Source organism: Alligator mississippiensis, chromosome 14 (genome assembly GCF_030867095.1).
Source record: "Alligator mississippiensis isolate rAllMis1 chromosome 14, rAllMis1, whole genome shotgun sequence".
NCBI classification, from domain to species: Eukaryota; Metazoa; Chordata; order Crocodylia; family Alligatoridae; genus Alligator; species Alligator mississippiensis.
Genome location: NC_081837.1, coordinates 24,054,888 through 24,066,500, shown reverse-complemented (window position 1 = coordinate 24,066,500; position 11,613 = coordinate 24,054,888).

Genomic DNA, 11,613 nt, shown 5'->3' with positions numbered 1-11,613 from the left:
GCGCGCAGTTACGCCGAGGCGGCCGCCGGCCGCGCAGCGGGGCCGGGCGGGGGGCCGGGCGCCAGCACCTCCACCGCCTGGGCGTCTTCGATCCCGGGGGGAGGGGGGGCCCCCTTCCCGGCACTCACCCGGAGAAATGGGGTGAGATGCTGGCTGCCCGAGCGGGAAGGGTCCGCCTTCGAACCTTACGTGCGGGCCCTAGCTCGGGTGGTGGGGGCCCCGAAAATTGTGGCGGCCTCCAGGTTCCACGGCAAGGGAGTATTCTTCCTTGCCACGGAGGCCGCCGCCCAGAAGGCGGTGGAGAGGGGGCTCACAGTGGACGGGGAGTACGTCCCCGTGGAGCCCCTAGAGGAGCCAGGGACCCGGGTGGTCCTTAGTTCGGTGCCCCCGTACCTCCCTAATTGGGCCCTCCTGCCCCGACTATCATCGCTGGGGAAGGTAATCTCCCCGGTGCTGCCCCTGGGTTTGGGGTGCCGGGACCCCACCCTGCGACACGTGCGCTCGTTCCGCCGGCAGGTAACGATCCAGCCGGCGGCGGGAGCGCAGCTGGGGGCGGAGGGATCCCTCCAGGTAATGTTTGGGGGGGCCCTGCACCGCATCTTCTTCACGGTGGGGGACCTGCGGTGTTACAAGTGCCGCGGGGTAGGGCACCTCCGCCAAGAATGCCCCTTGGGGCAAGCGCGGCGGCCACCGCAGGCCCCCGCCAGTGGAGGGGGGGGCCCTGCCACCGGCCCCCCCAGCCCCCCCGGCCCTGGCGGGAGCCCTGGCGGGAGCCCCCCAGCGGCAGAGCCCCCCTCGGCCTCGGCCTCGGCCTCGGCCTCGGCCTCGGCCGCAGTCACCGGGGGGCAGGGAGCAGGAGACGGGGAGAGGGAGGTAGGCCCCGAGCCGGGCCCAGTCCCGGCTTCAGCCCCAGCCCCAGCCCCAGCCCCAGCCCCAGCCCCGGCCCGGGGCCAAGCGTCCACCGCGGGCAAGCCTCCGGGCCATAGAGAGGACCACCCTGCGGGCGAGCGGGCGGGCCCCCCCCCTCCTCCATCGGGGCGGGCCCAAAAGAGAAAGGCCGCGGAGCAGCTCGATCCCTCCCTAGAGGAGGGCCCCCCCTCGGACACAGGCGAGGAGGGGGAGGGGGCCGACGTGCAAAAGGCCCCCTCACCAGCCAGCAGAGCTGCTCCGGAAGACCCCCCCCCTCCCGAGAAAGTGCGGGTAATCCCCGTGGAGGAGGCCCCAGAAAGAGAGAGAGAGAGAGAGAGAGAAAGAGAGAGAGAAAGAGAAGGAGAGGAGGAGCCCATGCGGGAGGAGCCCCCTGAGCCTGCCATCGCGGAGGTAGGGCCCTCCCCAACAGCAACAGCAACAGCAACAGCAACAACAACAGAAACAGCACTAGCAGCTTCAACCTCAAGCTCAGCGCCCCTCCCCCCCCTCAGCGAAGAGACCCTGGGGCTCACCCCGGTGAGCTCCGGCACGGGTCCCGAGGGGGAGGCCCTCCCCGCCCCCAGTCAAGCCGCCCCTGCGGCACCTGACGGGGAGGAAGAGCAGGGGCCAGGTTCCCCCCCCCCCACCCCCACCCCCACCCCCACCCCCAGCCAGGCCCCCCGCGAAGGGGCTGCAGATCTCCCTCGGGCCGAGTCGGAGAGCCAAGCGGACCGAGAGGTCCAGATGGAGGCCGAGGAAGCCTCCGCCGGAGGCGCGGCGGAGGCGGCGGAAGCCAGCCAGCCAGGCCCCACTGGACCTGACCAGGCTGAGGATGCGGGGGGGTCAGCAGGCAGCGTTGAGCCTGCAACCCCCCCAGCCCCAGCCCCAGCACCAGCAGCAGTCTCCAGGGAGGACCTGGTGGCCTTCTTGGAGCGGGAAAGCACCCGGCGCGCTCCGGCCCGGGTGCAGCTGGCCCTGGACTGCTGGGGCGACTTTAACAGCATCCTCGAGGCCACGAGGGCGCTGGTGAGGGAGGGGAAGGGGCCGAACAGATGCAACGCCCGGGTGTACACCCGGGCCCGGTCCATGTACGACGCCCTGACGGTGTACGGGCGCGGGGCCGGGTACCGGCTGGGCGTTGCCCTGCGCGAGCCCCCGGCCGAGCCATCGGAGCCCCCTCCCGCCAGCCATGACGTCGCTTAACATCGCGACCCTCAACGTCCGAGGCTGCAGGCAGGGTCTCCGGAGGAGCCAGGTGTTCTCCTTCCTGCGGGAGGGGGGCTACTCGGTGGCTTTCCTCCAGGAGACCTGGACGACTCCGGCCGACGCCGCCGCCTGGCGGCTGGAGTGGGGAGACGGGGTTTTCCTGAGTCACCTGTCGGCCACCTCGTGCGGGGTGGCCACCCTGTTCTCCCCGAGCCTGCGGCCGGAGATCTTAGAGGACGTTGAGGCGGTGCCGGGCCGCCTGCTCCACGTCCGGGCCCGAGCGGCGGGGACGGTAACGAACTTTGTGAACGTGTACGGCCCCGCCGCGGAACCGGACGCGGCGGATTTTTTCCGCCGGGCGGCCGACTACCTGGGCACCTTGAGCCCTCGCGAGAGCCTGGTCTTAGGCGGGGACTTCAACGTCACCCTCGAGGAACAGGACCGCTCGCGCAGGCAACGGTGCCGGGCCGCCGCGGACGCCCTCAGGGGGATCCTGGAGGAGCACTCCCTGGTGGACGCCTGGCGAGTCTGTCACCCCGACGGCCCCCCGGCCCCCACGTACGTGCGGGTGGGGGGGGAGCGGGCGAGCCACTCCCGGTTGGACCGGATTTACATCTCGCCCCGCGTGGATGCCCGAGCCGTGTCCTGCAGAGTGAGGCCGGCCCCCTTCAGCGATCACCATCTGGTGTGCGCCCGGGTGGCGTTTGGCCCCGGGCGGCGGGGGTCGGCCTACTGGCACTTTAACAACAGCCTGCTGGAGGACCCGAGCTTCGGAGCGGCCTTCCGGGAGTTCTGGTTGGCCTGGCGCGGGCAGCGGCAGTCTTTCCCCTCGGCTCGGGGATGGTGGGACGGGGGGAAGGCGCGCATCCGGCTCTTCTGCCGCAGCTACGCCCGGGGGCACACCCGGGAGCGGGAGGCGGCCATAGAGCGGCTCGAGCGGGAAGTGTTGGAGCTGGAGAGGCGCCTGGTCGCCGACCCGCAGGATCCGTCCCTCTGCGGAGAGTGCAGGGAGAGGCGGGAGGAGCTGAGAGCCCTGGAGGACCGCCGCGCACGCGGCGCGTTCGTCCGCGCGCGAGTCCACCTCCTGCGGGAGATGGACCGCGGCTCCCGTTTCTTCTACGGCCTGGAGAAGCAGAGGGGGGCCAAAAAGCACATCACTTGCCTGCTGGCGGATGATGGCACCCCCCTCTCGGCCCCGGGAGAGCTGCGAGTTCGCGCGAGGGCCTTCTACGGAAGGCTCTTTTCCCGGGAGCCGACCGAGGCGACGGCCCGCAGCGCGCTCTGGGAGGAACTGCCGCAGGTGGGCGCGGGCGACCGTGACCGGCTGGAGGCTCCTCTCACCTTGGCCGAGCTCACGCTCGCCCTCCGTCTCATGCCCGGCAACAAGGCGCCGGGGCTGGACGGGCTCACCACGGAGTTCTACCGGGCCTTCTGGGACGTGCTCGGCCCGGACCTTGCCGCGGTCTGGGCCGAGGCCGAGGCTCGCGGGGAGCTCCCCCTGTCGTGCAGGAGGGCGGTGTTGACTCTCCTGCCGAAGAAGGGAGACCTCCGCGACCTGAGGAACTGGCGTCCCGTGTCCCTCCTCTGCACGGACTATAAGGTGGTGGCGAAGGCCGTCTCGCTGCGCCTGCGGTCCGTGCTGGCGGACGTGATCCATCCCGACCAGACGTACACGGTGCAAGGTCGCTCCATCTTCGACAACCTGTACCTGGTGCGGGACCTCCTGGAGCTGGCGCGCCGGGAGGGCCTGTCGTTCGGCCTGCTCTCCCTCGATCAGGAGAAGGCGTTCGACAGGATGGACCACGGGTATCTGACGGGCACGCTGCGGGCCTTCGGCTTCGGACCGCGCTTTGTGCGGGCTCTCCAGGTACTGTACGCCTCCGCGGAGTGCCTGGTTAAGCTCAACTGGTCCCTGACGGAACCCATCCCGTTCAGGCGGGGGGTGCGTCAAGGCTGCCCGATGTCGGGCCAGCTGTACGCGCTAGGCCTGGAGCCCTTCCTGTGCCTCCTGCGGAGGCGGGTGGCCGGGTTGGCGCTGCGGGAACCGGCGCTGCGGCTGGTCCTCTCGGCGTACGCCGACGACGTGCTCCTCGCGGTCCAGGGCCCGGAAGATCTGGAGCGGGTGGCGGCCTGCCAGGCGGTTTATTCGGCGGCCTCCTCCGCCCGGGTCAACTGGGCCAAGAGCTCCGGGCTGACGGTGGGTGCCGGGTGGCAGGTGGGCTCGCTCCCACCCGCGCTCCGGGGCATCGAGTGGAGCGCGGGCCCGCTGCTCTACCTGGGGGTCTACCTGAGCCCCACGGACCCCTCCCCCCCGCAGAATTGGGCAGACCTAGAACTGAGGGTGGCGAGGCGGATCGGGGCGTGGACGGGGCTGCTGCGGTGCCTGTCCCTCCGGGGCCGGGCGCTGGTGTTGAACCAGCTGATCCTGTCCATGCTCTGGTACCGCTTCAATACCCTCCCCGTGCCCCCCGAGGTTCTTGCCAGGCTCCAGAGACGGGCGCTGGGGTTCTTCTGGCCAAGACGGCACTGGGTCTCTGCACGGGTGCTGACCCTCCCCTTGCGGGAGGGGGGGCAGGGCCTGGTGTGCCTCCGCAGCCAGGTCCTGACGTTCCGCCTCCAGGCCCTGCAGAGACTGCTGTACAGTGACGGTAGCCACGCGGCGTGGAGCCTGTTGGGGCGCGCCTTCCTCCGCCGCCTCCGGGGGCTCCGATACGACCGGCAGCTCTTCTTCCTGCGCGGCCTGGAGCTCGTGCGGGTGGCGGGGGAGCTGCCGGCCTTTTACCGAGACCTCCTCAAGGCCTGGGGGCTGATCTCCGCCTCCAGGTCTCCGTCGCGGGTGGCCAAGGACGGCGACCTGCTGGCCGAGCCGCTGTTCTTTAACCCGCAGCTGGCGGTCCCGGCGGCAGCCTCGCCAGAGGCCTCCCTGAGGATGGCCCGGGTGGGCGTCACCCGGCTCGGAGACCTCCTGGACTACGACGAGCGAGGATGGCTGGGCCCCGCGGCGCTGGCCCGGCGCACGGGCCTGACCATAGGGCGTGCAACTTGCTCGCGCCTAGTCCGGGAGGTGAAAGCTGCGCTGCCCGCAGACGCCCTTGCCTACGTCGAGCGAGTCCTGCGAGAGGGCGGTCCCCGCCCTCCCGAATCCCCCAGCCCGGCGGAGTTCCTGATAGGGCCCGCCCAGCGGCCGGCCCCGAGGCACTCCGCCCCTCACCACCTCTGCAGGCTGGGGGACACCCCGCCGGTCCGCTTCTCGACGGCCCACCGGCGCCAGCTCTACACGCTCGTCCGCAGGACGCTCCACCACGCCGCCCTCGCGTCCCGCCAAGACACCCAATGGCGGGACTACTTTGGCGAGGGCGTGGCCGACGGTCCCCGGTGGCTCAGCGTCTACTCGGAGCTCGTCCCGAGAGCCGCCGGGGACCTAGGCTGGCGGCTCCTTCACGGGGCCGCCGCGACGGGCGTGTATCTGGCGCGGATTGACACCATCTCCGACCGATGCCCGTTTTGTGACGAGAGGGAGACCCTGGCGCACCTGGTCCTCGAGTGCGCCAGGCTGCAGCCCCTGCACCTCCTCCTCCAGAACCTGCTCCTCAAGTTCTGGCTGCACTATTCCCCGCACCTGTTTATTTACGCACTCCCCATCCGTCGCCCCACCCGGGCCCGGGACCGACTGGTCAACCTCCTCCTGGCTCTGGCCAAGCTCGTCATCTGGCTATCCAGGAAGGAGGCTCTGGCCGGGAAGGCTCCCGGGCACCTCGGGGCGTTTTTCCTCGGTGTCCTGCGCGCCCGCCTCCGAGCGGGGCACCGCTGGGCGGTAGCCGCCGGCAAGCTGAAGCAGTTTGCGGGCCGGTGGGCGCTGTCCGGGGTGCTCTGCTCCCTGTCCCCCGGGGGAGCACTCGTTTTGAACCTTTGACCCCCCACGTGCACACCCTGTTTTTCTTTCAGTTGTCCCCCGCAATGTTTTATTTTCTGAAACCGGGAGCCCAGCCGCCAAGAAACCAACAGCGGCGGAGCCCGGACAATCTTTTTTCAGCTTCGGCTGAGGACTAACCGCCCGTCCGGCAACCAGCCGGTGCCGCCAGTCAAATCGGCCGCCGCAACCGGGGCGGCCCCCAGCTACTAACAGGGTAAGAGTAACTAACAATAGTCCCGGCCGGAGCTCCCACGTTAACCGCTCCCAACGCAACCGAGCAGAAGTTTTCCAAGTCCCACGGCGGACACCAGGTCCTCCCGGTTCCCCGTCAGGAGAGCCCCGCCACTCCTGGGGAAGCAAGCACCGCTGCCTGCCCGACCTCCGAGCCCATCACCGGGGGGGGGGGCGGGAGCCGGAATCGCGGGCCAGAGCCTGGAACTCTCGCACGGCCAGGCCCGCCGGATCGGGGCACGCTGCCTCCACGCTCGGTTGACAAGGCAGCGCGGCACGGTTCTTTTGCCCCGGAGGTTCCTCTGACCGACTTTCTGGAACCGAACATGGGCATTTAGGGTCCTGAAAACCGAGTCCCCCAAAATCTCCGCGAACCTTTCTTGGCAATATTGTAGATGCGGCACCCGGCCCAGCCACCGGGGCCAACCGCCGAAAGTGTCCGCCCTCCTGGAGCGAAGGCCCGGGCAAGGCCCGTTTGAAAAACCTCATACGGACTTCCGGAGCGCGAGCCCGGGCGCCAGGTCGACCCAGGGCCGACCTCCCGGGCCCCAGAGAGGCACGTCTCCGCCGCGGAAGCCGCCTGATGCCCGCGCCGAAGGCCCCCGGGCCCGCCCGGCCTCCGCGCAGGGCACCGGGGAGAAGTAGGAATCGTGGCCGGGCTCCTGGAACTCCTGCCCGGCCTGCCCCGCGGAAGCATGCCGGGTTCTCCCGCCGCGCCGTGCAGGTTCTTCCGCCCCTCGCCGGGGTAGCCGGGCTCCAACCGCTGGGCCCCGCAGCCTGGAAGGGCCCCTGCGAGTCGCCCCCCGGCCTGCACGCCCGCCGTGCAGTCGACCGGGTCGAAGCCGGAATCGCGGCCGGGTTCCTGGAACTCTCGCCCGGCCTGCCCGCCCGGCCCGCCCCCCGGGCCGGGGCTCCAGTCGACTTGGAGCCAAACTCGGTTTTGACCCCCTCCTGCAGCACGGTCCGGCCCCGGAGGTTCCTCCGTCCGACCTCCTGGAACCCAAGATGGGCATCCAGGGTCCCGAAATCCGTGTCCCCGAAAATCTCCGCGAACCTTTCCTGGCAATATTGTAGATGCGGCACCCGGCCCAGCCACCGGGGGCAACCGCCGAAAGTGTCCGCCCTCCTGGAGCGAAGGCCCGGGCAAGGCCCGTTTCAAAAACCTCATACGGACTTCCGGAGCCCGAGCCCCGGCGCCAGGTCGACCCAGGGCCGACCTCCCGGGCCCCAGAGAGGCTCGTCTCCGCCGCGGAAGCCGCCCGCCGCCCGCGGCGAAGGCCCCCGGGCCCGCCCGGCCTCCGGGCAGGGCACCGGGGAGAAGTAGGAATCGTGGCCGGGCTCCTGGAACTCCTGCCCGGCCTGCCCCGCGGAAGCATGCCGGGTTCTCCCGCCGCGCCGTGCAGGTTCTTCCGCCCCTCGCCGGGGTAGCCGGGCTCCAACCGCTGGGCCCCGCAGCGTGGAAGGGCCCCTGCGAGTCGCCCCCCGGCCTGCACGCCCGCCGTGCAGTCGACCGGGTCGAAGCCGGAATCGCGGCCGGGTTCCTGGAACTCTCGCCCGGCCTGCCCGCCCGGCCCGCCCCCCGGGCCGGGGCTCCAGTCGACATGGAGCCAAACTCGGTTTTGACCCCCTCCTGCAGCACGGTCCGGCCCCGGAGGTTCCTCCGTCCGACCTCCTGGAACCCAAGATGGGCATCCAGGGTCCCGAAATCCGTGTCCCCGAAAATCTCCGCGAACCTTTCCTGGCAATATTGTAGATGCGGCACCCGGCCCAGCCACCGGGGGCAACCGCCGAAAGTGTCCGCCCTCCTGGAGCGAAGGCCCGGGCAAGGCCCGTTTCAAAAACCTCATACGGACTTCCGGAGCCCGAGCCCCGGCGCCAGGTCGACCCAGGGCCGACCTCCCGGGCCCCAGAGAGGCTCGTCTCCGCCGCGGAAGCCGCCCGCCGCCCGCGGCGAAGGCCCCCGGGCCCGCCCGGCCTCCGGGCAGGGCACCGGGGAGAAGTAGGAATCGTGGCCGGGCTCCTGGAACTCCTGCCCGGCCTGCCACGCGGAAGCATGCCGGGTTCTCCCGCCGCGCCGTGCAGGTTCTTCCGCCCCTCGCCGGGGTAGCCGGGCTCCAACCGCTGGGCCCCGCAGCCTGGAAGGGCCCCTGCGAGTCGCCCCCCGGCCTGCACGCCCGCCGTGCAGTCGACCGGGTCGAAGCCGGAATCGCGGCCGGGTTCCTGGAACTCTCGCCCGGCCTGCCCGCCCGGCCCGCCCCCCGGGCCGGGGCTCCAGTCGACTTGGAGCCAAACTCGGTTTTGACCCCCTCCTGCAGCACGGTCCGGCCCCGGAGGTTCCTCCGTCCGACCTCCTGGAACCCAAGATGGGCATCTAGGGTCCCGAAATCCGTGTCCCCGAAAATCTCCGCGAACCTTTCCTGGCAATATTGTAGATGCGGCACCCGGCCCAGCCACCGGGGGCAACCGCCGAAAGTGTCCGCCCTCCTGGAGCGAAGGCCCGGGCAAGGCCCGTTTCAAAAACCTCATACGGACTTCCGGAGCCCGAGCCCCGGCGCCAGGTCGACCCAGGGCCGACCTCCCGGGCCCCAGAGAGGCTCGTCTCCGCCGCGGAAGCCGCCCGCCGCCCGCGCCGAAGGCCCCCGGGCCCGCCCGGCCTCCGGGCAGGGCACCGGGGAGAAGTAGGAATCGTGGCCGGGCTCCTGGAACTCCTGCCCGGCCTGCCCCGCGCATGCATGCCGGGTTCTCCGGCCGCGCCGTGCAGGTTCTTCCGCCCCTCGCCGGGGTAGCCGGGCTCCAACCGCTGGGCCCCGCAGCCTGGAAGGGGCCCTGGGAGTCGCCGCCGGCCTGCACGCCCGCCGTGCAGTCGACCGGGTCGAAGCCGGAATCGCGGCCGGGTTCCTGGAACTCTCGCCCGGCCTGCCCGCCCGGCCCGCCCCCCGGGCCGGAGCGCCAGTCGACATGGAGCCAAACTCGGGGTTGACCCTCGCCTGCAGCACGGTCCGGCCCCGGAGGTTCCTCCGTCCGAGCTCCTGGAACCCAAGATGGGCATCTAGGGTCCCGAAACCCGTGTCCTCGAAAATCTCCGCGAACCTTTCCTGGCAATATTGCAGATGCGGCACCCGGCCCAGCCACCGGGACGAACCGCCGAAAGTGTCCGGCCTCCTGGAGCGAAGGCCCGGGCAAGGCCCGTTTGAAAAACCTCATACGGACTTCCAGGGCCGGAGCCCCGGCGCCAGGTCGACCGCGGGCCTCCCTCCCGGGGCCCAGCACGGCTCGTCTCCCCCGCGGGAGCAGCCCGCCGCCCTCGCCGAAGGCCCCCGGACCTGCCCGGCCTCCGGGCAGGGCACCGGGGAGAAGCCGGAATCGCGGCCGGGCTCCTGGAACTCTCGCCCGGCCAAGCCGCTCGGCCCGCCCCTGGGCCGGAGCTCCAGTCGACATGGAGCCAAACTCGCGGTTGAACCTCTCCTGCAGCACGGTCCGGCCCCGGAGGTTCCTCCGTCCGAGTCCTGGAACCCAAGATGGGCATCTAGGGTCCCGAAACCCGTGTCCCCGAAAATCTCCGCGGACCTTTCTCGGCAATATTGTAGATGCGGCACCCGGCCCAGCCGCCGGGAGCAACCGCCGAAAGTGTCCGGCCTCCTGGAGCGAAGGCCCGGGCACGGCCCGTTTGAAAATCCTCATACGGACTTCCAGGGCCGGAGCTCGGGAGCCAGGTCGACCCCGGGCCTCCCTCCCGGGCGTTAGGGCGGCTCGTCTCCCCCGCGGGAGCAGCCCGCTGCCCGCGCCGAAGGCCCCCGGACCCGCCCGGCCTCCGGGCAGGGCACCGGGGAGAAGCCGGAATCGCGGCCGGGCTCCTGGAACTCTCGCCCGGCCAAGCCGCTCGGCCCGCCCCTGGGCCGGAGCTCCAGTCGACATGGAGCCAAACTCGCGGTTGAACCCCTCCTGCAGCACGGTCCGGCCCCGGAGGTTCCTCCGTCCGAGCTCCTGGAACCCAAGATGGGCATCTAGGGTCCCGGAAACCGTGTCCCCGAAAATCTCCGCGGACCTTTCTCGGCAATATTGTAGATGCGGCACCCGGCCCAGCCACCGGGACGAACCGCCGAAAGTGTCCGCCCTCCTGGAGCGAAGGCCCGGGCACGGCCCGTTTGAAAAACCTCATACGGACTTCCGGAGCCCGAGCCCCGGCGCCAGGTCGACCCAGGGCCAACCTCCCGGGCCCCAGAGAGGCTCGTCTCCCCCGCGGGAGCAGCCCGCCGCCCGCGCCGAAGGCCCCCGGACCTGCCCGGCCTCCGGGCAGGGCACCGGGGAGAAGCCGGAATCGCGGCCGGGTTCCTGGAACTCTCGCCCGGCCCGCCCCTGGGCCGGAGCTCCAGTCGACATGGAGCCAAACCCGGGGTTGACCCCCTCCTGCAGCACGGTCCGGTCCCGGAGGTACCCCTGCCCGACCTCCTGGAACCCAAGATGGGCAACTAGGGTCCCGAAAAGCGTGTCCCCGAAAATCTCCGCGGACCTTTCCTGGCAATATTGTAGATGCGGCACCCGGCCCAGCCACCGGGGGCAACCGCCGAAAGTGTCCGCCCTCCTGGAGCGAAGGCCCGGGCACGGCCCGTTTGAAAAACCTCATCGGGACTTCCAGGGCCGGAGCCCCGGCGCCAGGTCGACCCCGGGCCTCCCTCCCGGGGCCCAGCACGGCTCGTCTCCCCCGCGGGAGCATCCCGCCGCCCGCGCCGAAGGCCCCCGGACCTGCCCGGCCTCCGGGCAGGGCACCGGGGAGAAGTCGGAATCGCGGCCGGGCTCCTGGAACTCCCGCCCGGCCTGCCCCGCGGAGTCCTGCCCGGGCTCCCGCCGCCTTGGCCCGGGACGACCACCCCTCGGCGGGGTGCCTCGGCTCCGACCCCGGAGGCCCGGGTCCCTGCCGGGGCCCTTGGACCCGCCCCCCGGGCTGCCCTTCCACGGAGCCCTTGACCGGGACGAGATCGGAATTGTGGCCGAGCTCCTGGAACTCTCGCCCGGCCTGACCGCCTTCTCCGGCCCTTTTCCGGTTTTCCCCGTTGACCTGGCTCCAAACTCGGGTTTGGCCCCTCAGCACGGCAGGGTTCTGCCCCGAAGATCCCTCTGACCGGCTTTCTGGAACCGAACATGGGCATTGAGGGTCCTTAAAAACGTGTTCTCGAAAATCTCCGCGAACGTTTCTTGGCTATATTGTAGATGCGGCACCCGGCCCAGCCACCGGGACGAACCGCCGAAAGTGTCCGCCCTCCTGGATCGAAGGCCCGGGCAAGGCCCGTTTCAAAAACCTCATACGGACTTCCGTGGGGGGGGCGGGCACCAGGTCAACCCCACGTATGCCTATG